The 26,455-nt window shown below is 57.1% G+C and overlaps 1 protein-coding gene across 3 annotated transcripts in view; it reads right to left on the bottom strand.

Moving 5' to 3' along the window:
• RBFOX3 (RNA binding fox-1 homolog 3) overlaps positions 1-26,455 on the bottom strand; it is a 458,058-nt gene that overhangs the window by 384,507 nt on the left and 47,096 nt on the right. The window contains exon 1 of one of the 3 annotated variants that reach the window (XM_042917399.1): positions 13,249-13,297. The exons of the other annotated variants lie outside the window; for them this stretch is intronic. The gene's annotated coding sequence lies outside the window, so the exon portion shown is untranslated. Of the gene's footprint in view, positions 1-13,248; positions 13,298-26,455 lie in introns of those variants that run through there. 3 annotated transcript variants of the gene reach the window in all.

Genomic DNA, 26,455 nt, shown 5'->3' on the forward strand with positions numbered 1-26,455 from the left:
GTAAGCAGGAAGAGGGTGACGATACAGCCCCACGGCCCATCACTAGAAACCTCCCTCCACGTTTCAGCCACCTGCTCATCAGCTTCCATTTGGTGTTCAACCGATTATGACCATTTCGGACAAGGACACGTGAAAAGGTGTCACAAGCCACAGTGAAGGCTGGCCACGCGTGTCTGGGATCTCCCACTTGCCCACCAGAAGAGGTGGCCAGAGCCAGTGGTCCTCAGCAGCACCTGCCCCGTCACCACCCCCCTGCGCTCCAGCGAGCCTCTCCGGCGCGTGCGGGAGCACCGGGAAGGAGCCGTGCCGGCCCCAGCCCCCCATCCACTCGTGCGCCATGCGGGCCGGAGGCCCGGATGGAAGAGGCTGAGGTCCACGGCAGGGCCGAGGGCCGGACCCGGAAGCCCAGGCCTTCCGTCTCACGCTTGCAGCCACGCTGCTGCTTGAAAACCAGAGCACTGAGGGGGCCGGTCTCTCCCTGAGATGGACAGAATCTGCCTGCAAAAGTGAAGCCCTGCGGCCCGCAGGGCACCCTAGCCAAGACGCTGACCCGCGTGCGGGCCTGTCCTCGACCCCAAGGGCAGCAGCCTGTGTGTGCCACGCGTCAGAAGCAGCGTCCGCGGTCCACATACCCACGGGTCACCGGGCACCGGACGGGACACGTGGCAGCTCAGAGACCGGTTAATGGTTTGTGCTTCCTCTCACTGAAACTACCTGGCTCGTCTGTGCCTCCGTTTCCTTCTTTACAAAACGAGGCCACTACACGTGCCCACCGTGAGTCCGGCGGAGGAAGCCAGCACGGCGTGGCAGCTGGGGCCGTCACACCGTGTCCCCGAGGGACTCCATCTCTGGGCTCTGGGCTCACTTCGAGGCAGGGCTGGCTGAGTCGAGTCTACAGAGAAATTCCACTTTTCTTCCAATTCGACGAATTCAGAAATTAAAACTCAACTTGAGGGGCGCCTGGGTGGCTCAGTCGGTTAAGCGTCCGACCTCGGCTCAGGTCATGATCTCACAGTCCGTGGGTTCGAGCCCCGCGTCGGGCTCTGTGCTGACAGCTCGGAGCCTGGAGCCTGTTTCAGATTCTGTGTCTCCTTCTCTCTGTGACCCTCCCCCGTTCATGCTCTGTCTCTCTCTGTCTCAAAAATAAATAAACATTAAAAAAAAAAAATTAAAAAAAAAAAAAAAACTCAACTTGAAATTCAGATGTAAGAACGTGCCTGATCTTTCCCTCTGTGGTTTGCAGACCAAATCAATGATGCAAAGGCCCGGATGCTCCTGGGACGGCATGGACCCTCCTCTGAATGGCAGTCACACCGTGTGCACTTGCGCTGTGCCCATGGTAGGGAAGGAGGCCCATGTCCCCAGCAGACCCCTCCACCACGGCTGCTAGCCCCCCACACTGGGCGACACACACAAGGAGCAGGAGGGCCACCCCTCAGCCTGGAAACAAGGAACCACGGCCCCCGTGAAGCAGCCCTGGGGCCCTAATTCCAATACTTCATGCGAGCACGTGTGTTCAAACGACAAACTCTCTACTTCTTTGCAATGGTCTCCAGAACCAAAGCTTTCCCGCCTTCCCCGCCTCCCACTGCAGCGAAAGCCGGGCTGAAAGCCTGTTTCCTCAACGTCTCTGCTCACGCTCACGGCAGCTGCCCACACCACGCACCCTCCGGTCCCAAGAGGCCACTCCTCCTCATCAAGGTTGGAGAGAAGCAGGAGCCGTGTCCACCCCGTGCAGGGACAGGAGGCTGACTCCCGCCTCTGGCCCATCAAAGCGCTCCCTCTGAAGGCAGCAGCCACTAAGCCAGGATCCTGAGCCCCAGTGTTCAACCACCGCCCAGAGCAAGCCTGCCAGGCCCCCCAGTCCTGCGCGAAGCCACAGGGGGCAGGGCTGGCCCAGGGAGCAACAGAGGCTTCTCCTCAGCCGCCCTGGCCGCACACTGGCCCCTGAGGACAACCAGGAACCTCGCTGTGCCCCAGGGCTCCGGCCCCCGTGGATCTACTCTCTGTCTCTATCGATCAGCCTACTCTAGACGGTTCACGTAAATGGAATCCAGTTTTGGCCTCTTGTGCCTGGCTTATTTCACTCAGCGCCATGTTTTCAAGGTTCATCCGTGTTGTCACAGGTGTTGAAATTTCATTCCTGGCTAAATACCATTATACACATCTTGTTCACCCCTTCATTCATCGATGGACAACTGGGTCGTTTCCACCTTTCACTGTCATGATTCAAGCAGCTGTGGACATGGGTGTGCAAATGTGTCTAAGACCCTTTCAGATCCTTTGGGGATATGCCAGCAGATTTCTCCTGAATCCACCAACCTGCATTTATTCCATTTGCTGTTCTTAGGAGTGACTGCTGCAAACACTGTTCCAGATGTAAGAAATTCCGGTGGTCAAGGTGAACTTCTGAGGTTGTCTGGATGGATGGATGGATGGATGGATGGATGGATGGATGGAAGAAATGATGGATGAATGGATGGAAGAAATGATGGACGGACGGATGGATGGAAGAAATGATGGATGGATGGATGGATGGATGGATGGATGGAAAGACGGATGGACGGATAGATGGACAGATGGATGGAAGGAAGAAATGATGGATGGATGGATGGATGGATGGATGGAAAGATGAACAGACGGATGGATGGAAGAAATGATGGATGGATGGATGGATGGATGGATGGATGGATGGATGGAAAGACGGATGGACGGATAGATGGATGGATGGAAGGAAGAAATGATGGATGGATGGATGGATGGATGGAAAGATGAACGGACGGATGGATGGAAGAAATGATGGATGGATGGATGGATGGATGGATGGACAGACAGATGGAAGAAGTGATGGATGGATGGATGGATGGACAGACGGATGGAAGAAATGATGGATGGATGGACGGACAGATGGAAGAAATGATGCATGGATGGATGCATGGATGGATGGACAGACAGATGGAAGAAGTGATGGATGGATGGATGGATGGACAGACGGATGGAAGAAATGATGGATGGATGGACGGACAGATGGAAGAAATGATGCATGGATGGATGGATGGATGGATGGACAGACGGATGGATGGAAGAAATGATGGACAGATGGATGGATGGAAGAAATGATGGATGGATGGATGGATTGATGGATGGATGGATGGATGGATGGAAAGACGGATGGACGGATAGATGGATGGATGGAAGGAAGAAATGATGGATGGATGGATGGATGGATGGATGGATGGATGGATGGAAAGATGAACGGGCGGATGGATGGAAGAAATGATGGATGGATGGATGGATGGATGGACAGACAGATGGAAGAAGTGATGGATGGATGGATGGATGGACAGATGGATGGAAGAAATGATGGATGGATGGACGGACAGATGGAAGAAATGATGCATGGATGGATGCATGGATGGATGGACAGACAGATGGAAGAAGTGATGGATGGATGGATGGATGGACAGACGGATGGAAGAAATGATGGATGGATGGACGGACAGATGGAAGAAATGATGCATGGATGGATGGATGGATGGATGGACAGACGGATGGATGGAAGAAATGATGGACAGATGGATGGATGGAAGAAATGATGGATGGATGGATGGATTGATGGATGGATGGATGGATGGATGGATGGATGGATGGATGGATAGATGAAAGAAATGATGGACGGATGGACGGATGGATGATGGAAGAAATGGATGGATGGATGGATGGATGGACGGATGGATGGGTGGAAGAAATGATGGATGGATGGATGGGTGGATGGAAGAAATGATGGATGGAAGAAATGATGGATGGATGGATGGATGGATGGAAGAAATGGACGGACGGACAGATGGATGGATGGAAGAAATGATGGATGGATGGATGGACAGATGGATGGAAGAAGTGGTGGATGGATGGACAGAGAGATGGAAGAAATGATGGAAGGATGGACAGATGGATGGAAGAAATGATGGATGGATGGAAGAAATGATGGATGGATGGAAGAAATGATGGATGGATGGATGGATGGAAGGACAGATGGATGGAAGGATGGAAGGATGGAAGGATGGAAGGATGGAAGGGAAGGGAAGGGAAGGGAAGGAGGGAAGGAGGGAAGGGAAGGAGGGAAGGAAGGAAGGAAGGAAGGAAGGAAGGAAGGAAGGAAGGAAGGAGGGAAGGAAGGCTCAATAGTTGGATGGATGGATGGATGGATGGATGGACGGACAGATGGACAAGCAGATGCCATCACTACTCCTTGACACGTCTTCCCCCTAATTGACTGGCACAGGCAGTTTAAGAAATTCTGAGTGGTCAAGATCCCCTGCGTCTCAGGTTTTCTGTGTGAGTGATGTTTCCACCAACAGCAATGATTGCCACTGGCTCCCAAGCCCTCCTGCCCGTCAGAACCAACCGGACAGCACTTTCAAAGTGACACTTTCCAGGCCCCACCCGAGACTCCTACTCCACAGGTGAGGAGCCCTGCAGCCCATGCTTGTCCTGGGCTCCCCGATGGCTCTGGGGACCAGCCAGGGCTGGGCACGCCTGGTGTGGACCTCATAGTTCCCAGGAGTGGACCTGCGGGCCTGGCTGCTTTGCGTGGCTTGTGGGTTTTTAAAAAATAGGATGCTGTGTCTTAGGAAGGATGGAGAAAGCTCTAAATCACAGACAAGAGACTCTAGCGGATGGACTAGGAGGGACCCTGGGGGTGGGGATGGCGAGGAGGTGCCAGGAGAAAACTTTCTATGACACAGAGGCAGGTGAGAGAACAGAGCCAGAAGCTCTGGGATGAAGTCACTGTACTAGGTGGTTACTGTAATCCCACCCTACATCCCTGCCTGTGCCTGGCTGTCATGGACCCACTGAAAAAAAGGATGCTTCTCACTAGTCCTATCTTACCTTCTGGACCGATGATCTGGTCAGGTATCCGAGATTCTTTTTTTTTTTTTAATTTTTTAAAATGTTTTATTATTTTTGAGAGAGAGAGAGAGAGAGCGCACATGTGAGCAGGGGAGGGTTAGAGAGAGAGGGAGACACAGAATCTCCAGGCTCCAGACACAGCAGGCTCCAGGCTCCGAGCTGTCAGCACAGAGCCCAATGCGGGGCTCGAACTCACCAACCATGAGATCATGACCTGAGCCAAAGTCGACACTTAACCGAGCCAGCCAGGCGCCCCTACCAGAGATTCTTAAGGAATCTTGGGGTCTCCTGGCATCTCTGAGTTCTCTAAAGAAGCGGTCAGCATTATGGTTTCTAAATACACATCCCAAAATAGGAAAACCAGTGGAGTTCATGCGTGTGTGTCTTGAAACAAAAAGTGGAGTGTGACCCTCGCTGTGGAACCAGCCCCAGGGAGGCCTGACTCAGCTCCATCAAGACCCCTGCAAGGGGGCGCCTGGGTGGCGCAGTCGGTTAAGCGTCCGACTTCAGCCAGGTCACGATCTCGCGGTCTGTGAGTTCGAGCCCCGCGTCAGGCTCTGGGCTGATGGCTCGGAGCCTGGAGCCTGTTTCTGATTCTGTGTCTCCCTCTCTCTCTCTCTGCCCCTCCCCCGTTCATGCTCTGTCTCTCTCTGTCCCAAAAATAAATAAAAAACGTTGAAAAAAAAAAAAAAATTAAAAAAAAAAAAAAAAAAGACCCCTGCAAGGCCTTGCCCTGCCCCCTCTGCTAGCCCCCTTCATCCCCCCCCCCCCCAGGCCAGACACCTTCATGCAAATCACAGAGCAGGTGCTCCCCCACCCCCACCCCACCCCCGCCCCACCCCCGCATTGGGCTTCCCTGCTCTCTCTACCATCCCAGAAACCCCCACTGACACTGACGTGTACTAGAATAACTCTATCAGGCTGCATTATGCCTCGAGTCTTAAATCTGTGACATACAGTCCTTTTTTTAAATTTTTTTTAATGTCTATTTTTGAGAGAGAGAGAGAGAGAGACAGAGCATGAGTGGGGGAGAGGCAAAGAGAGAGGGAGACACAGAATCCGAAGCAGGCTCCAGGCTCTGAGCTGTCAGCCCAGAGCCCGATGCGGCGCTCGAACTCATGGCCTGTGAGATCATGACCTGAGCTGAAGTCGACGCTTAACCAACCGGGGTGCCCCTGTAACGGAAAGTTCTAAGTCGCCAGCACGGCCCTTGCCTCTCTTGCCTCCTGCTGTTAGGTGAAAGCTGGTGGTTCATCCAGGTTCAGGAAACACGGCCAAGGATGGACAAACACGGACTTGCCATGCAGAGCCTGGCTTCTTCCTCAGCCCCTCATGGACTGACCCAAGGACCCCTTGCTCCCCAGGCTGCCTGGCTCCATTTCTGCCCCCAAAAGAAACCAAACTCACAGAGGCCCAGGGAGAGTGGAGATCCCACACCCCCACCCAGCTCCCAGCAGACAGAATGAGCCCCAGGGCCCCCCAGGGCCCCGCACGGCCACCCTCCCCCGGGGCAGCAGCAAACATCCAACGCCCTCGTACCCGACACCTACAGGAGCTGGGACAAGAGGTGGGCGTAGCCTGGAATGATGAGGGGAATGTAGGGAAAGCAAAGAGCTCACCAACAGCGCACCTCCCTCACCAACAGTGTGCTGTCGCCACACCCTCCCCACCCCGCACCCACCCCCCTGCAGAGTAGCCAACACAGCAAATGAAAATACAACACGGCCCGCTCCGTTTGAACTCCACAGACACACGTGCGCACACACAACACTCTCTAGAGGAAGTTTGTCCCATACGACGTTTACATGATATTGATCATCTAAACAAGTATCGCTTATCCGACATTCAAGTTGACCTGGGCATTCTGGATTTTATGTGGCACCCTTCACCCCCCTGGCACGTGGCCTCTTCCTCCACGGTTCCTGGCTGACTTCCCCCTTTACTTCTGACTTGTCTCCACTGAAGGCTCCTGGAGGGCAGGCCGGGCCACCTGGAGTTCACCCTCCCCTCCGTCCCTCCCCGGAGGGTTGTCAGGAGCTCTGGGAAGGGTGCGGAGGCACCATGAGCCCTCCCTAGTGGCTGAGGCAGGTGAAAAGGAGAGACAGAGACAGACGCCAGGAACAAAGGAAGGTGAGGGAGGCCTGGCTGGCAGGGGGGTCTGGCAGGGGCAGCATACTGGCCACACCCCTGCCTGGGGCAATGCAGTCTGAGGTGCGGCCTGAGGCTTGGCTGCCTCTGGGGGCCTCCCGCAGAGGGAGAGGAGAAGCCTTTAATGCTCTGCACCAGGTCTGCCCCAGCAGGAGCAGTCGAGGTGGGAAGAGGCACCTGTGCCTTTAACAGGCCGGGCTCTTGCATCCCACAGCTGTGGCCACCCCGTGTGAGTGACCACGGCAGAGAGGACCACATCTGGGATTTTCCAAAGCAAGGATTCAGCCTGGATGTGTTCAGAAACCTCACCTCGAGTCTAAGGGATTATTTCCGCCTTCCCATCTTCCTCTGGAATGTTCTTTCCCTCCCCCCTCCCCCACACATCACCTGACTCCCATCCCCATCCTGGTTCTGGTTTTCTTTATGAATCTGCCAGCAGGAGAAGCCAAACCAGAGCGAAGGGGAACGTGCACCAGCTGGAGAAAGGCCGCATCTCCTCCCCCCCCAACCCCCCTCCCCGGGCCAAGGACAACATTCTCTAGGAACAAACAAGCCTGCGGGGGTGGGAAACCAGGCAGAGAAAAGAAACACCAGCTCCAGCAGCCCCAGCTTGTGAAGAAATGGCGTGGGGGGCGGGGGACCTGCTCTCCATGAGAATAAGCACTTTCAGGGAACAGAGGGAGCGAGAAAGGGACCCAAAAGGAGGGACTGGGGGCGAACAGTTGTTTAAAATCATTCATGCGTTCATTTCCCAAGAATTTATGAAGCAGCTACCGTGTGGGTGCTGGAAAAACAGGGGTGAGCAGGACAGTCAGCTGAGTCCTTCTCAGACTGGCATGTGTCCCCAAAACCACACGGGGATCCTGAGAAGGGGCAGATGCTGAGTCAGCGGGCTTGGGCGGAGCTTGGAGGCTGCATCTCCAGCTGGCTCTCAGGTGGGCAGATGCTCTGACCTGAAGTCCACCCCCCCCCCCCGCCACACACACACACACACACACACATACACACACACACACACACACACTGAGTGATGTGCCGGGTGCCAAGTTTGCACACTGGTGTCTCTGGAGAGGTTCTGAAAACCCACGTCCCACCCACAGAAGCTCTGACCTCTCGCCTGAGGTCTTGGCCTGCTCTGGAAAGCACCCAGGGCAAGAACCACTCCTCTAATGAGACAGGCGGCTCTTTAAACAGCTCCCCAAACCATCAGTCGTTGGGGTACAGCTGTGAAGATCTGCAAAGGCTGTGAGGACAGGAGAGGAAGGGGTCTCGAGTTCCACGCTCTGAATGAGTAGATGCTGGGGGTGACGGTATGCAGGGACGGGGACACAGGGAACCAGGCCGGCAGAGGCCCTGAGGCTGTGAGGGGTGAGGGTGAGGTGCAGGCCCAGGAGGGGGACAGGGAGCTGGAGTCTGGGAAATGCAGGGAAGAGGCTTGAGGTGCAGGGGATGCGGGCGGGCGGGCCTTAGGGAGCTTGAACCATCTTCCCGAAACTGTGGGAGCCCTTGGAGGGGTTTCTAATGCAGGATAACAAGATCAGATTTACTTTTGAAAAATATTACCGACTTTTGTAGAGAAATGGGTTAGGGTTGCACCAGAAAAGGAAACAGCGGTTGCACCTCCATCACTCGCCCTTTGAAAAATGCAAACTAAGTGAGGCTGAAAAGCTAGAGAAGTGGGGTGCCTCCCCTTCATACCAAGATGGGGTGGGGTCACTTCCAACTTCAGGGAAAGGGATGAGCCCCAGCCACATGGCTCAAGGCTGCGGCATCAATCTTGACCAAGCCACCAGCCCACCAGAGGAAGTCTGGACTTCCCAGCCCCCAAAATCAAGTGAGCAAATTCCTTAAAATAAAATAAATGTCTTGGGGCGCCTGGCTGGCTCAGTCAGTAGAGCACGTGCTTCTTGATCTTGGGGGGGGGGGGGCGGTGTTCAAGCCCCACGTTGGGTGCAGAGAGTACTTAAAAAATAAGATCTTTCAAAAATAAAATATATCTCTTGATATGGGTAATGATATAGATTATACAGATACGGATTGTGTGGGGGTGGGGTGGAGACAGAGGTGGGGGTGGGGATAAAGATGGAGAGGGAGGTAGGGGTAGGGATAAAGATGGACGTAGGGGTGGGGGTGGGGATAGAGGAGGCGGCAGGGGTGGGGGTGGAGAGGGAGGTAGGGGTGGGGTGGGGATAGAGAAGGAGGCAGGGGTGGGGGTGGAGAGGGAGGTGGGGGTGGGGTGGGGATAGAGAAGGAGGCAGGGGTGGGGGTGGAGAGGGAGGTGGGGGGTGGAGATGGAGAGGGAGGTAGGGGTGGGGGTGAGGATAGAGAGGGAGGCAGGGGTGAGGGTGGAGAGGGAGGTAGGGGTGGGGGTAGAGAGGGAGGTAGGGGTGGGGTGGGGTAGAGAAGGAGGTAGGGGTGGGGATAGAGAAGGAGGCAGGGGTGGGATGGAGATGGAGGTGGGGGGTGGAGATGGAGAGGGAGGTAGGGGTGGTGTGGGGATAGAGAAGGAGGCAGGGGTGGGGGTGGAGAGGGAGGTAGGGGTGGGGTGGGGATAGAGAAGGAGGCAGGGGTGGTGGTGGAGAGGGAGGTGGGGGGTGGAGATGGAGAGGGAGGTAGGGGTGGGGTGGGGATAGAGAAGGAGGCAGGGGTGAGGGTGGAGAGGGAGGTAGGGGTGGTGTGGGGATAGAGAAGGAGGCGGGGTGGGGGTGGAGAGGGAGGTAGGGGTGAGGTGGGGATAGAGAAGGAGGCAGGGGTGGGGGTGGAGAGGGAGGTAGGGGTGGGGTGGGGATAGAGAAGGAGGCAGGGGTGGGGGTGGAGAGGGAGGTGGGGGGTGGAGATGGAGAGGGAGGTAGGGGTGGGGATAGAGAAAGAGGTGGGGGTAGGGATACAGGAGGTAGGGGTGGGGGTAGAGATGGAGAGGGAGTTAGGGGTGGGGGTGAGGATAGAGAGGGAGGCAGGGGTGAGGGTGGAGACGGAGGTAGGGGTGGGGGTAGAGAGGGAGGTAGGGGTGGGGTGGGGATAGAGAAGGAGGCAGGGGTGGGGGTGGAGAGGGAGGTGGGGGGTGGAGAGGGAGAGGGAGGTAGGGGTGGGGATAGAGAAAGAGGTGGGGGTAGGGATACAGGAGGTAGGGGTGGGGGTAGAGATGGAGAGGGAGTTAGGGGTGGGGTGGGGATAGAGAAGGAGGCAGGGGTGGGGGTGGAGAGGGAGGTGGGGGTGGGGTGGGGATAGAGAAGGAGGCGGGGGGTGGGGGTGGAGAGGGAGGTGGGGGGTGGAGATGGAGAGGGAGGTAGGGGTGGGGGTGAGGATAGAGAGGGAGGCAGGGGTGAGGGTGGAGAGGGAGGTAGGGGTGGGGGTAGAGAGGGAGGTAGGGGTGGGGTGGGGTAGAGAAGGAGGTAGGGGTGGGGATAGAGAAGGAGGCAGGGGTGGGATGGAGATGGAGGTGGGGGGTGGAGATGGAGAGGGAGGTAGGGGTGGTGTGGGGATAGAGAAGGAGGCAGGGGTGGGGGTGGAGAGGGAGGTAGGGGTGGGGTGGGGATAGAGAAGGAGGCAGGGGTGGTGGTGGAGAGGGAGGTGGGGGGTGGAGATGGAGAGGGAGGTAGGGGTGGGGATAGAGAAAGAGGTGGGGGTAGGGATACAGGAGGTAGGGGTGGGGGTAGAGATGGAGAGGGAGTTAGGGGTGGGGGTGAGGATAGAGAGGGAGGCAGGGGTGAGGGTGGAGACGGAGGTAGGGGTGGGGGTAGAGAGGGAGGTAGGGGTGGGGTGGGGATAGAGAAGGAGGCAGGGGTGGGGGTGGAGAGGGAGGTGGGGGGTGGAGAGGGAGAGGGAGGTAGGGGTGGGGATAGAGAAAGAGGTGGTGGTAGGGATACAGGAGGTAGGGGTGGGGGTAGAGATGGAGAGGGAGTTAGGGGTGGGGGTGAGGATAGAGAGGGAGGCAGGGGTGAGGGTGGAGACGGAGGTAGGGGTGGGGGTAGAGAGGGAGGTAGGGGTGGTGTAGGGTAGAGAAGGAGGCAGGGGTGGGGATAGAGAAGGAGGCAGGGGTGGGGTGGAGATGGAGGTGGGGGGTGGAGATGGAGAGGGAGGTAGGGGTGGTGTGGGGATAGAGAAGGAGGCAGGGGTGGGGGTGGAGAGGGAGGTAGGGGTGGGACGGGAATAGAGAAGGAGGCAATGGTGGGGATGGAGATGGAGGTGGGGTGGAGATGGAGGAGGGGGTAGGGGTGAGGTGGGGATAGAGAAGGAGGTAGGGGTGGGGGTGCAGATGGAGAGGAGTTAGAGGTGGGGGTGGGGATAGGGAGGGAGGCAGGGGTGAGGGTGGAGAGGCAGGTAGGGGTGGGGGTGGGGCTCTAGAGCTGTACTCCTGGTCCCGTGTCTCTGGAGAACCCTGCCTGGCTCAGCTGCCCCCAACTCTGACCTCAGGTGCCTCTCACCTCCTCTCACCTGGCCACAAAGTGATCCACGCCAGCATCCTCTTCCCCGTCACTAAAGTGGCATTCACAGAAGCCCCCATCCAGGCCACACAGGCCCCAAGAGGAAGGAGGGGGTCCCCGTGCCTGCAGAACCCTCACACTGGGAGCGGGTGGCAGAAAAGCACCATCCGCGCTCTTCCCTCTGTCGGGAAGGTCCCCGCCCCCCCGAGGCCCCAGAACAGCTTCTGACTCAAAACCCAAGAGATGACCTTGTTTTGAGGGCCGAGAGAGCCGGTGCAGAACATGCCCATCTTCCCATGCCCAAGGCTGAAACTCCCCGGCAGTCAGGTTTCCCAGCAATTCCGGCTAGGACAGAAAAGCAGGGAGTGAGAAACACATCCGAGAACCCAGTGGGGTGTGGGGTGGCCAGAGAAACCCGGCACTGCACACAGGGTTCCCTCAGCAGGGGAGCCGCGGGGCCCCCCGAAGACGGAAGAAGGTGAGGACGACCGCCTGCCGGAGGGGACTCAGCTGGGCAAGGAAATGTCCTACGGGGCAAAGGAGCATCGTCCGAGACGGTCTCTGAGCAGATGACCGAAAAACTTATCCTCCAACTTGAGGAAATGAATGCAATTAAAAACCATTAACTCTAATATTATTATATGGGGGGCGAGGGATCTCTTGTATTTCAAGGGCCAAGGTCCCTTGACAAAGGCAGAAGTCTCTGGAAGTACAGTGTTAAAAGCGACAGGCACGTGGTTTGCCAATTAAGATCCCCCTTGCTGGCACGCACAACTTGTGGCTTATCATTTCTGCCTCTTTCAGAATTGGCTCCTGCTCCCACAGCAGCTGGTCAACCCGCCTCCTCCCTGGAAACCCAGAGAAGGGGAGGCAGGGGCTGGGGAAAGGCAGGGGGAGACCGGCCTCAGGGAGACGGGAGCACGGTGCTCTCTGGACCAAAGCAGCATCGGGCTGAAGGATCCTCTGCGTCACGGCCCTGACCGGTGGCCAGCCTGGATCCCCTGGCACAAGAGCGGCTCTGGACCGCTGCTGGCACAGGGGATGGGTCTGTGGGGACCGCTGTGTAGACCCAGCATGGGCGGCAGTGCCCACAGGCTCCTAAAAATAAGCATCCGCTCGGCTCGGGATCCTGCGGCCCTCCACCTGGCCCCAGAGTGTCCTCACTTTCCGGGACTGGGAACTGGCCGGCTTGCCAGTGGGCAGGAGGCGAACGGCCGGAGGGGGCGGGGGCGGGGGAACTTGTTCTACAGAAAGGGCCACTTGGGGTGCCTCCCTCTCGTCTCCCTCACCCACCGGGTGTTTGGGCGATGCCAGGGCAACCACAAAGCCCGGGGAAATCAGGAGTCTGGGGAGTGCCAGGCGCAAGTCCTATCCTCAGATAACTCCTGGTTCGTAGGGAATGCCAGGCAGGCAGATGGCCAGGTACACAGCAAACCGTGTGAGCAGAACGCTCGCTTCCCCAGCCTGAGGCCCCCTGGGCTTCAGGCACCGGCATTTCCTCCTCTGTGTGGCCACAGGTAGGAAGGTGGCTAACTCAGGGTGTGTACACACAGGACTGTCCCCTTCCCCGGAGGCACGAGGCGAAGGCTAGCACCCGACAGCCGTCCCGGAGCGGCCTCTGGGCCACAGAATCTGCACACCGACACGCCTCCTCCACATCCTCAACACAGGCAGTTGGCAGAGATGTCCTCTGAATCCACAACATCTGTGCGAAAGGAACTCCCTGGCGTGGCTTTAAAAATAATAATCAGAAAATAACACAAACCTATACACAGCTTCTTCTGGAAAACCAGAGGCACAGGAGCTGGGGTAGGATTTGCCTGGCATGTGGCACTTAGCGACCGTGGATCATTCCGGAACTCTGCCATTCTCCAGCATGGGACCTTCACCACGGCCCACGCCATCACCGCATTCCACTGCTTGCACGGCTGTGGCCACCCTGGCTGCAAACGCCCCGGGTCTGTAACATCCACCAAGGCAATGGTCTAGAGGAGCCTCCAGCCGCTGTCAGAGGAGCCTGGGTTCGACATCTCTCACTCGCCCTGTGACCCTGACCTCCCGAGCTCAGTTTCCTCTCCGTCAAGTGGGGCCAATGATGCCCATCCCCCTGGGTTGTTTTGGGGACCCACCGAGCTGGCAAGTGTGGAGGTCCCGGACACATTCATTCACTGGCCTCGACCGGTTGCTGAGCCTTTCGGCAGCAGACCCCACATTGGGTTCTGGAGACACAATAAAGACAAGGGCCCCTGGCCTTACAGAGGGAAGATGGATGTGAAATTACGCAGTGACTGCACTGCAGCTGTGGTCAGAGCTACAAGGAGATCTATAAGGGGTACAGGAAAAGCTGACCGGGACCTCTGGGTGGGGGCAGGCGAGGAATGCTTCCTGAAGGAAGTGACGTTGCAAGACTGGGTTGGGATTAATGACAAGGTAAAGAGGGAGAGGAAGGTGAGCACCGCAAGCAGAGGGAACCGTCTGTGCAAAAGCCCTGGGGCACCAAAGAGTGCAGCCTCTCCGAGTTGCTGCAAGACCAGGAAGAAGGGTGGCTCCAGGGGTGGCTGCTGAGGTCAACAAGAAGGTTAAGGATTTTCCTCTTTATCCCGAGAAACGGGGGAAACCATTTAAGCATTTAAGCCATGAGTCAGTATGATCAGATTTGCATTTTTCAAAGCTGCTCTGCCCACCCCACCCCCAACCCACTTCCCACTCTGCAGCCAAAGCCTGTCATCAAGGCAGGTGGGAGACGATGGGTACGGTCAAGGCTAGAGAAGGCCGGGTCTCTGGGAAAGGAGAGAAGCAAACAGAACTGGAGAGACAGAGAGAGAGAGAGAGAGAGAGAGAGAGAGAGAGATGATGGATAAGTCGCAGGGCATTGGCCTGCACAACTGGGGGACCAAGGTGCCACCCTCTGAAATGGGAGGGGACCAGATCTGGGGGAGGAAGGCCTAAATGTCTAGACCTGTCAAGTCTGAAAAGGACGCAGGAAAAGGCCCCGGCGTTCAGACGTAATGCAGGAGAGGACCACGCAGGGTGGTGGCCGACAGTGTCGAGATCCCAGCGCAGGGACAGCAGGCGGAGAGGGTCACGGTACGAGGAGCCCCCAACAGCCCAGGGCTTGTGGAGAGGACGAGACTGGGAAGTGAGTGCGGCGTGGACGGCTGAGGGCAGCGGGTCCTGAGAAGGGGACGCTGATGTCAGGGCAGGGTCAGTGGAGGGTTGAGAAGTGAGCTGCTGCTGGACAGGGAGACCTGCTTGGACACGAAACTCCACACTGAGTGTCCATGTGTCTCGGGGGTGCCGATCCCCCCCACTGCCAAACCCAAATGCCTGCAGACCAGCCTTCCCACTGCCCAGGCCATGCCTTCAAGACTGGGCTGATTCCCAGGGCCAGTGTTCCATCCTGGGTAGACCGACTGCAAACATGCCCCTGATTGCTCACACCTCCAAGTAAACACCCCCTTTGCAAGGGGAACTTCTAGCCCCGCCCACAAACCGGCCGGGTATATTTCCTCACCCCTGGAATTGGGGCTGGCCTCCTGCCACTTTGGCCAAAAGAGGCCCTGAAGAAGTGGTGTGCTAGCTCCAGCCACGGGCCTCGGGAGGCTCTGCTCACCCGGAACGCAGCCTGAGTTAGCCTTCTGGAGGATGAAAACCCCCGTGAAGTAGAAACCAGTCGCCAGTCCAGCCGGCCTCCAGCCCACCGCCAGCTGACCACAGATGCGTGAGTGAGCCTGAATGAGATCAACCAAGCATGGCCCAGATCAGCACAGATGCCCAGCTGACCCACAGACTCGTGAGCAAGAAGAAACAACTGCCGTCTCACTGTCCCGCGTTTGGGGACTTGTTTGTTACGTAACACTAGCTAACTGATACATGCTTCCCCCTAAGGGCACGAGGACGCTCTACAACCTCATCCTGCTTCTCGGTACTGGATAAAACCCAATGCAGACCTGCAGCTAAATTCATTCTGGTAGGGCTTAGAACTGATTTACTTGGTGGGTCTTTTACTTTAATTTATTTATTTATTTTTATTTTTATTTTTTTACTACATTTGCAATCAGAAATGTAACGTCGGATGGCCCCTGCAAAGTTCTCAGAAGCATCTTGTCCTGGGTTTCTCCAGAGAGGCGTGTTCTGTTTGCGGGAGAGGGTGTTCTCTTGCGGCTTTTCAAACGCTCCATTTTGCTCTGACGGCAGCCAGGGCATTTGATCGCATGAGAGATGGTGATGTGTGGTTGCAATTGGTGTCAATATTCCTTTTATGACTCTGAATTTGCATCTGTGCGAGGCTGGTAATTCTTATCTGAATGCCAGGCACAAATAAATGAAACTTATTTAAAATAACTGGGAAAATTCCATGCTGGAGGTTAAAAAAAATTTTTTTTTTTTTCCTTTTGCTGCTGCAGATGGAGAAGCTGGCCCTGGCAAGGCCGTTTGAAACCGACTCAAACAACTGGCCAGCCCCAAAACTCCCGTGGCAGGTGCACGCACGGGAGAATGACAGACAACCGAGACCCAGGACACCCACCCTTTGGCGCATCGATTTGCCAAGACCCCCTCCAGCCCTGAGAATATGGAAACAGCACAGGAGGAGGGAACAGTGCTGACGTCGTGAGTCACTGCCCTGCACACTCACCATCATCTGGGATGCTCAGAGCATCCTTGGGAGGGGTGCAGGGCCAGAGGTGTGGGACGCCCCATGGCATGTCAGATGGCATGTCAGTGACAGCCCGATCCCAAGACCTCTACCCTGCAGTTTTGGGGGGTTTTTAAGGTTTAATTATTTTTGAGAGAGAGACAGACAGCATGCAAGTGGAGACGGGGAGACAGAGAGGGAGACACAGAATCCGAAGCAGGCTCCAGGCTCCGAGCTGTCGGCACGGAGCCCGACGCGGGACTCAAGCTCACGAACGGTGAGATCGTGACCTGAGCCAAAGTCAGATGCTTAACCGACCGAGCCACCCAGGCGCCCCCACTACCCTGCAGCTCTTTGCAAGAGGCACCCACAGGGGTTCTGCACTTTTAATCCTAACTTGGAGCCATCTGATTTACCGGCCACATTAACGGGCCCATCCTTCCGTTTGGGGCGGGAAGAGGATGTAACGGCAGTGTCATGACCAGGAGAACGCTGGCATCCACCAACCAGCAGAGTTGCCCAGCCAGGTCCCCCAGCCCAGGATTGCAGAAGGTCACCAGTCAGAGGGCCGGCTCAAAGCCTCTTCCACAAGCACTGGGCAGGTGCAATGCCTTGGAAGCCCGTCTGGACACCACCTAACCCCGCCCTCCGGGTTCAGCACTGCTTCGGGATGGGAGCTCCTCGGCAGCTGGTGACCTCAGACTCTGTTGGCCAAGGGTGGAGCCTGGCCTGGGAACCTGCATTTTTCAAGAAACACGGTGTTTCAGATGCAGGGCGTCCAGGGACCACACCTTGAGAAATGTGGCCACAGAAAAGAGGCTGAGAACCCAGAGGAGGAACAGGATATGTTGCCAGGAAACCACAGGACACACTTGGAGGCAGGAGAGGAGATCAGATAAAGAAGCCCCTGGAGGAAACAGGGCAGGGATGAGTCATGGAAGAAGGGGACACTTGAGCTGGGTCTTGAAGCACGAGTAGGAGTTTGTAGGTGGCAGGGCTGTGGGGAAGGTACCCAGATCTGGCTCTTGAGCCCACAGTAATGTTCCCCTTGGCAACGGGTCTTTCACTCGCCCCCACCCCTGGGGAACTCTATTGCAAGAAGACCTCGGGGTTTCATCCTGCCACTTGGGACTGGAGACTTCCCGAGGGCAGGCTTGGTGATCCTTTGGGCCGCCCCAAGTGACAAGCACAGGGCCTTCCCGGTCAGGAAAATAAGTTAATAGTTGATGGGCTAATCAACCGCCCCTGAATCAGAAAGGAATCTGCAAGCTAGGTTTCTATTTGGTCTAGTACGATCTGCCCCACTCCCACCCCCACCAGAAGTGAACGCCCCGCCAGGACTCCACCCTGAAACCCAGTCCTGAGCTTGGTGGCTCCCAAGCTGGCTGTGTGCACGTCTGCCTCCAAGTGTCCCCTCTGGTAAGGTCACCGGTCATACTGGATCAGGGCTGGTCCTTATGACCTCATTTTAACTCCATCCCTGTAAAGACCCTATTTCCAAAGAAGGCCAGGTTCTGACGTCCTGGGGGTTAGGATTCCAACCTAACTTTTTCTGGGGACACAATTCTTCCCTTCCCCCAGGTGCCCGCCCCCTAGGAGGGTGTGCGAGCCGCACACGCTGGTCAGGGCCAGTCTGGAGGCACCAGGGATACCCCACAAGGGGTCTGAGGAAGGCAGTGGGGATGGATGGGACAGGCTACGGGCACCGGGCGCCCTGCTCAGCCCCTGCACAACCCTGCACACACGAGGGTGTCTGCCTTTCCAGGCCTAAGGCCCCAGCATCCGTGGGGGGCAGGCAGTCAGTTCCAGGGTGTTTGATATGGCAATGAGAATAGATGTGCTTCACTGAGAGGCTTATGTAAAATGACAGCTTTTGGAGAATGAAGTCCTCAGATTACAAAAAAAAAAAAAAAAAGGGGGAAGGAGGAGGAGGAGGGCCACAGGAAAGCACCCTCGGCCCCTAGACAGCAACCCCTCCCTGTGCATTTCCTGAAAGATGGCGGGGGGGGGGGGGGGGGGGGGGGGGGGGGGGGGGGAGGGGGCACAGCAGCCCCCAGGCTATAGGACCTCCAAAGAGAAACCCACGTATCTGGGGCTGCTTCCTGTTCTACCTGTCCCTCCTTTGCCCCAACCTGCCCCCCTCTAATCTCCCTCCCCCTGCACTGTCCCCCAACACACACACTCCTCACTCCTGATTGCTGACCGAGGCGGGGAGGAAGGACCCCAGGTGACAGGCCCCTGTGGGACAGCCACACTCTGACTGTAAAGGAGTCTCCAGTGAGTCCTTCTTGGGAAGCCCACAAAGGCACAGGATTGCACATAATTGCCCTTTGTTTAAGAGGCAAATGAATATTCCTGCAGAGCATTCTTCACACAGATAAGCTTCCAAAAATTGCCGTCTATTTGTTGCCAAGTTTGGGGCTGTTATTTCCTTCCCAACCCCCTCGCTATCTTTTTAATGGCCTCGAATGCAAACTGCCTTCCCTGGTGATCCTCTGGGGCGAGAACATTGGCCTGAGGCAGGCCACCTCTCCCGGGCCATGAGAATGGAGCGGCTCCCCCAGGAGAGAAAGCTGAAGGTCAAGGACACTGATGAAGGTCATTTCAGGCGCACACCGCTCACGGTGAGGCAGGTAACGGCACCTGGCAAATGTCTCGCCTGGATGTCCCAACTCCATTCCCTGGCGTCCGGTGGCCCCTTTCTCACCAAAAGAAGGATGGACACAAGGACACCAGGGCAGCCCTGGGAGAGAGGCTCTAACGTGACCCATGTCACAGAAGGGGACTAGTACAGACCCCACCCCAAACCTCACGGAAATCTCCAATGAACCTCTTAGGAGCAGAGGCACTCAAGACTGGAGCCAACTTGCCAGAGATGCCGGGGTCCCGCCCCCCCAGGAGCACAAAGTAGGCCGTGAACAGCTTCTGAAGACAAGCCACTTCCAAAGGCACTGCTGGGCTCCCGGAAAGAGGGAACTGTCCCCTGTCCCTTCACCAGCTGTGTTTTCAGTACACACTGGCCTGGCCCAGGCCTGGCTGTCCCCACCTCCCCACCTCGCTGTCCCAGGACAAGGATCCAGGACTGGGGAGGAAGTCCTGCCATGAAGGGTGCAACCAAGAGAGACACCTGCCCGGGGGCCCAGGGGCTGACAGCCATGGAGGGATGTCCATCATGGGGGCAGGGAAGCCAGGGGCCAAGGCTTTGGGAGTGCCTGCGGGAAGGAACCCACCTGCTCTGGGGGCTTTGCTGGTCTTCCAGGTATGGGTCACGACACTCTGTCTTCTAGAATTCTTAAGGATGGGGGTGGATACCATTCACATGACCAGTCCTGCACCGAAAGGAAGAGCCTCCAGGGATCCCGTGCGTCACAGAGGCAAGGACACCCGTGTGCAGACTCACCAGTCCACAAAAGCTTATGGGGTACCTACTTCATGTGCCAGGTGTGGCCCCAGGGGATGGAACAGTGAATCCCTGTAAAGGCCCGTGCCCTGCTCCGTTCCCCACCCACCCACCCACCCAATTCAGGCCTGAACAGCAGTGGGGCCACTGCATTAACCCGCAGCCCCTGACACACAGCCTGGACAGGGCTGGGATGTAAGTCACTTGGTTGGGGGTGATCCCAGGAAGCTGCAGAAAAGGGTCAGGAGCCTAAGAGCAGGATGGAAGGTGTGTGTGTGTGTGTGTGTGTGTGTGTGTGTGTGTGTGCGTGCGCGCTTCCTTTTACAGTATTATTGAACCGGTCACTCTATGGGCCACTGGGGCTCAATCCACAGGGCACCTTCGGGGGGAACCTGTGGAGGAGCCCCACCCCTGGACGGTGGGGCTCCAAGGGACAGGCATCCCGAGGTGGTCCCAACAGGCCCAAAACAAGGTGGTCGTCTATTTCCAGGGGAACATGTGCCTTCCCCCCACCCCCGGCCCCCAGCCCGAACCCTGAGCACCAGCTTTTCAAGTACCCCACCATGAGATCACTGCAAGACCCTTGGTAAGTGTCCCCGCACCCCCCCACCAAAATCGTAGCTTGAAATCTAACCTCCAGTGTGATGGTATCAGAAGGTGGGGCTTCAGGGAGGTGAAAGGTCACAAAGGTGCAGCCCTCAGGAATGGGATTAGAGCCCTTAGAAAAGGGACCTCGGGGAGCTCCCTCGCCCCTCCTGCCACGTGTGAGAAGAGTAGGGAGAAACCAGCCCTCTATGAACAAGGGGGGCCCTCACCAGACTACAGCTGGCACCTTGATCGTGAACTCCCAGCCTCCACAACTGTGGGAAATCACTGTGTGCTATTTTTTTTTTAATTTTTTTTTAACGTTTTTATTTATTTTTGAGACAGAGAGAGACAGAGCATGAACAGGGGAGGGGCAGAGAGAGAGGGAGACACAGAATCGGAAGCAGGCTCCAGGCTCCGAGCCGTCAGCCCAGAGCCCGACGCGGGGCTCGAACTCACGGACCGCGAGATTGTGACCTGAGCTGAAGTTGGCCGCTTAACCGACTGAGCCACCCAGGCGCCCCAACTGTGTGCTATTTCTAAGACTCCCAGCCTGTGGTGCCCTGTTGCAGCCGCCCCAAAGGACTAAGACAGGAGGTAGATGTCCCTTGGCATATCCAGAACGGGTCTCCTCCACTGACAGCATGGCCTTGGGATTAAGCCCAAGGCCGTGTTGTTCTCCGCCCCTCGCCCCTCCTTGCCCAGGAGGAGCCACACACACCCCACCCCACCACCCTGCACACCCGCTCCCAAGTCCCCCCGCAACCCTGCCCACGCAGACCCCAAACCACGGCCCGCTGAGAGGCAGTAACAACCACAGAGGAAACATAACTGCTTGGAGCCTGGCAGAGGAGGAGGGACACGGGCCCGCGTCCACCCAGGAGTTCCCCACATCAGACCAGGGACAGAGACCACCCCCCCCCCCCCCGCCCATCCTTCCCCAGATGCCCACACTTCTCTCCTCCTCCCACTCTGCTTTTTTTTTTTTTTTTTAACTAAGCTGCTTTTGTTTTTTGAGGATGCCTTCATGTGTGCATGCCCGCACACGCATGTCAAGTTTTTATTCCAATCCTTCAATGAGGTCTTTGCCGAGAATTTACAATTCCCCCGTGGCCTCAATCTTGCAAAGATTGCTTTTTAAACGCTGTTAGGCCTTAATTCTAATAAGCCTCCTCTTTATTACAGAATCAGGTCACATCTCCTTACCACCACCAGAAAATCTTTCATCGGCCAGTGGGGGGGGGGGGGGGCAGTAAGAGAGAGAGGGTCAGAAAGAGGAAGGGGCAGGGAGACGGAATCCTCCCTCAATGTGATGGAATTCCAAAATAATCTCATTTCTGGGAACCAGAGCGGCCTGACCGCTCTAGATAACTCTATGATACGACTGCGTCTCGTACCAGCCCAGCGTTAGCTTTATTTTTGTCTCTTGGTTTGTAAACGACAAGAGGAGGAAGGGGCAGCGATAGGATCCGCCCGCCGCGCCGGGCGCGGGTCCAGGCTCCGCCCTGGCCAGCCGGTCATCTGCTCTGGCCCAGCACGTGCTCTCCTGCCAGGCTGCTCCGGTCCTGAGGGCCAGCAGAGGAAATAGAAGAACGGGGCCAGCAGGCTCCAGGACAGAAACCAAACCCACTCAGAGGAGAGGCACACGGGTGGGTCTGGACCCCCGGGAACCCATCAACAAACTCTCTCCCTCCTCCTCCTTCCTGAGTTAGGAGGGTCAAGGTTTGGGGCTTTGGAGGGAGAGATGCGGCTTAGGAACACGAGGCTCATTTCTACCTGCATTCTCCGGACAGAAGGACAGGCCCCACCGATGCACTGTTGCAATGTTTATGAAGCACCTACTAGGTGCCAGGGACGTGAGCGGCTGTGCCCCTTTCCTCCACTGCGTGAGGCCAGAAGCAGACGGAATCCAAGAGCTAACAGCTGAGGTGTGCCAGAGTGTTCCTAAAGCCTGGGGGGCCTTTTGGAGACTGAGGGTGTGAGTCCAGAAGCAAGACCTTCATTCCAGAAGCCACCACATGTGGAGCTGGGGGTGGGGGGGGGGGCTGCACAAGGACAGAGAACAACATAGACCATTATCTCCAGATCCCAAGATGTTCTCTGGAAGCCTGTTTTCCTTGTCATCAACCACCAGCCCCTCTCAAAGACCCATTCTCCTCCCTCATGTCAACCTGGGAAGCCAGTCATTCGTGTGGGGCATTTAATCAAGGCACCACAGGAGCCCGCACAGGCACAGTGAACACGCAGACCACCCCGGGGGGCCCTGAGTGTTAACGAGACATGCCTCGTGCAGCCAGCAAGCCTCTCGGCCCTGCTCCCGTCCCTGAGCCTGCGTGACCCCACAGTGCTCTTCCGGGAGGGCAGCGTGAGTGGGGCCGATAGCTTAAATATAAAATCGAAATCAATACAGTGTCTAATGAAGGCACCTTAGAAATCAATGGTCTTTGGGGCACCTGGGCGGCTCGGTCGGTTGAGCAGCCGACTTCAGCTCAGGTCATGATCTTGCAGTTTGTGAGTTCGAGCCCTGCGTCGGGTCCTGTGCTGACAGCTCAGAGCCTGAAGCCTGCTTGGGATTCTGTGTCTCCCTCGCTCTCTGCCCCTCCCCCACTCACAGTCTGATACAATTAAACGTTAAAAAAATTAAAAAAAAAAAAAAAGAAAGAAAAAAATCAAAGGTCTTTATTTTATAAACTCTGGTGCCAAAAAAACAGTGGTGCCCAGGCTGAGGTGCTGACGTGGGGGTGGGGACCGCACGGCCTTCCTGGGTCCCACAGAGGATGTGGGATGTGCTGCGTGGTCCAGGGCACACAGGAGGGGGCTTGCCAGATCAGCCCTCCACGCGCACAGAGGCCTGCTTGCCTCACCGGGCCTCCCGTCCCGAGCCCCCAGCCATCCACCCTGCAAGTATGTGGACAAGATGAAGACAGGAGTGTGCGTCTACTCGTGTTACGACGACTGTTCCGCTGTCCCGGCTGCGACGGGCTGTGATACACCGTTCCCTACTCGTCTAAAGCAGCTGCATAAAACCCACCGTGTGCCCAGCCCACCCCTTTCTGCAGGGGTCTGTTAGCAGTGGGGGACTGGGAGAGGCAGTGTGCCCACCGTGCAGCGGGAGAGGGTGGTACAAGGCGGGACGGGCTGGCACTTCACTCTGCACTGGCCGCCAAGTCACGCGGGGTCCTCGTGTGTTCCAACAACCCTCCTAGGGGGGAAGCAAGGTGGCAGCCCTTGGCCCACGGACAGCAGATTCTTGGATTCCGCAAAATATAATTGTGAAGACCAATCTGCCAGCAGAGAAATATGCAGCATATTCACAAGCTAAATATAAATAATATTGATTCGTCTGCCATCTTGAATTATCCATTTCACTTCTGTTTTCCATTAGCATCATCATAATCACGAGCTGACGCCCCTGTGGATGGCTACATTGCCCTCCAAAGGACACAGCCAGCCCCAGGGTCATGCACCTAGAGGAGTCGCGGGCTGTCTTCCAGAATAGCCCGCCGTCTTCTAGAACAGTCCAGCACATTCTGAGGAATTTTCCCTCCCTCACATCTGTTCCTCACCCCCAGCCCAGCAAAGAGGGGCAGCTCGAAGGCACATCTGAGCACCCCCACCCCTTGCAGAGGCATTCTGCTCTCTTTGGCAGCCGACCCCGGTTCTAGGGAGGCAGTGGCACACGGTCCAAGGTTCACCGCCGGCGACGGGAAGGAAGCTGATATAGCTGGAAGCACAGCCCAACCCCAGGGCACCGCTTCACTCTTGCCAACCCAGGGGCAGTACCAGGGCCTGCTTCCTCTCCAGGCCTCTGCAGGCCAGGAGCCTCCGAAGCTTTTCCTACAGATCAGCAGGTCCCTCTGGCAGCCGCTGCCCCCCCTCCCCCAGGCCCTGGGCACAGAGTGGGGCCCCAGCCTCCTGCATAGCTTCCCACACCAGCAAGACTCCATGGGGCCGGTAGCGACAGAAAGCACAGGGCCCAGAAACCCTCCTGGGCCCCTCGCCAGCCGGCCCGGCCAGGATGGAGGGCTCAGAGGCGCCAGGACCACCCCCGCCAGCTGTCAGAATGCCCACAAACATGGACTGAAAACCTACCGTGAGTAGACAGCCATCCTATGCGCTGTGCAGAAAACGGGGTCCCTGCCTTCGAAGCATTTACGATCTAATATGGGAGACAGATGTGCAAACACCTACAGGGATCTGTCATTTCTCATTCTTCATCAGTGCCAATTACGACTCCCAGACACGTGTCGGGAAGATCGGGGCAGAGGGAGCCTCAAAAAGGGCTTGGAGGGCAATTCTTCACGTCCACTGTGCACAAGCACGTGAGCATCAGGAACGCCCACCCACCTTGGATGGGGCCCTACACGCAGCTCTGCCCTGGGCTCATGGAAGGATCTAGAACCTCCCCACTTGCCTTCACCATCTACCTGACCAGCCAAGCAGCTCCTAGGATGCTCCAGGATAAATGGGGGTCACCCCTGGCCTTGGCACGCCACTGCCAGCCACGCATATGTAAGGACTTCATGAGGAGACCCCAGGGCTCCTGGCCTCACTCAACCCCAGAAAACATCTGCCCTTAAACCACGGCCTCACGATGTGACCACACGTGCGATGCCGGAGTCTGAGACCTCCTCTCATCCATGGGAAAGTGAGGCCGGCACGAAGCGGGGAGTCGGCTTCTACAAGGGGCCGCGCTGGCCCAGCCACACCCAAGGCACACAGGCAGCCACTGGAATGAGGGGAGACAGGCGCTGCCCCCCCCCCCCCCCCCCCCCCCCCCCCCCCCCCCCCGCGCACAGCATCTTCCTCTCTCTGCCAGGCTAAAGGCAGGGAAACCAGAGACCCGGCTGAAAATGAGCCCTCTGGGGTCCCCAGTGCGAAGCTTTAGCCGTGTGGTCCGGCACCAGGGCCCTCATCGGTCACTACAACCCCCAACACCCAGACCTCACTGCCCAATCCTAGCCCCCACGTCCACTCTTGCTCGTTGAGTACCCCCACACGACCCCGGCTGCCTCCTGCCTTCCTGGGAGAACACGGCCAGCAGGGAGCAGAGGGCCCCAGGGCCCCCAGCCCACAAGCAGATGGCCGTTCCATCCGCCCCAGGGGAGAAAGGCGGCCAGACCCCAAGGTGCGCGACGTCAGGGCGATGTTCAGCTACAGCCTGGTCTCCTTCCTATCTTGCTGGTGTTCTGGACACACAGGCTGGGCCGGCAGGTGGCAGAACGGTGCCTCTCCCCACCAGCAGCGCTGCCGAGGGCCCTTCTCTCAGAGGGCACACGAGTGCCTGGCCAGAAGGAATCTTGCCTGGCTTCTGTCCCCCACTTTGATCCGCCCTTTCCCCACCTTCCCTATCGGCTCTCCCCAAAAAGCCCCTGCGGAAATTCACCATCTGTGCATGTGCTATCCAAGCAACAGGGGCAGGGGTGCTTCAGGTTATGGCTGCCCTTACACACGTGGCCAGGCGCACGCGTGTGCTCCTCGAAGAAGCCAGAGCCTATGCAGGGGCTGAAGCGCGCGCGCGCACACACACACACACACACGCACGCTCCTCGCTGTTAAGGACCTGCAATGATGTATTCTCTGTTCTCCCAGCTATAATTATTTTAGCGTGGGAGACAAATTCTGTCTCCCACAGCTCAGAAGCGTTACATTAGAAAATCACATTCTGTGGTCTTGGAAAATCTCTGTAGCGTCCCAGCTCCTTCCCTCCATCCTGGGACACAAACGGCCTCTTCAGATGGGTGAACACACCACAGAGGCCCAGCACGGAGGCTTCGGTGCGTGCTCCAAGCCGATCCACTTAGAGCGGGAGACCTGGGAACCACGCACGCAGGTAACCATGGCAACTTCGGGGAAGTTAAAAAAAAAAAAAAAAAGTTTGCGAGTTGTTGGTTGTTATTTGGTGCTGAGGTGGGGTGGGTTCTTTCCTTCTTCTTCGAGATAACAAGGTCCCTGAATAACACTTTTATGAATGTTTGGGGTAAGCGTCCAAGGCAGGAGCTGCCTCCAGACATTCAATTACCTTCCGAGGGGAAAGCACGCATCACGTCTGAGCACCAGTCAGCGGTCAGTGGGCTCTGTCCTTGGGAAGGGTTGCTCTCCACAGGGTGACCTCGAGCCAGCGCCTCCCTTGTGTATTGCCATGCCCCCCCTGCACCTGCCCCTCCCCCCAGGAGTCTTGACATTGGCCATCCAGTCCCTCTGGGTCCCCATCGGGCCCCAGGACACCATTCACACACCTCCCACTGTGGGGAGAGGGGGAGGCCACCCGCGCAAGATCCCAACCTCGCCCGCAATCCACACACACGCATGCACACGCGTGCACGAAGGGCCAGCGTGCCTGCGTGTAAA

Source organism: Panthera leo, chromosome E1 (assembly GCF_018350215.1).
Source record: "Panthera leo isolate Ple1 chromosome E1, P.leo_Ple1_pat1.1, whole genome shotgun sequence".
NCBI classification, from domain to species: domain Eukaryota; kingdom Metazoa; phylum Chordata; class Mammalia; order Carnivora; family Felidae; genus Panthera; species Panthera leo.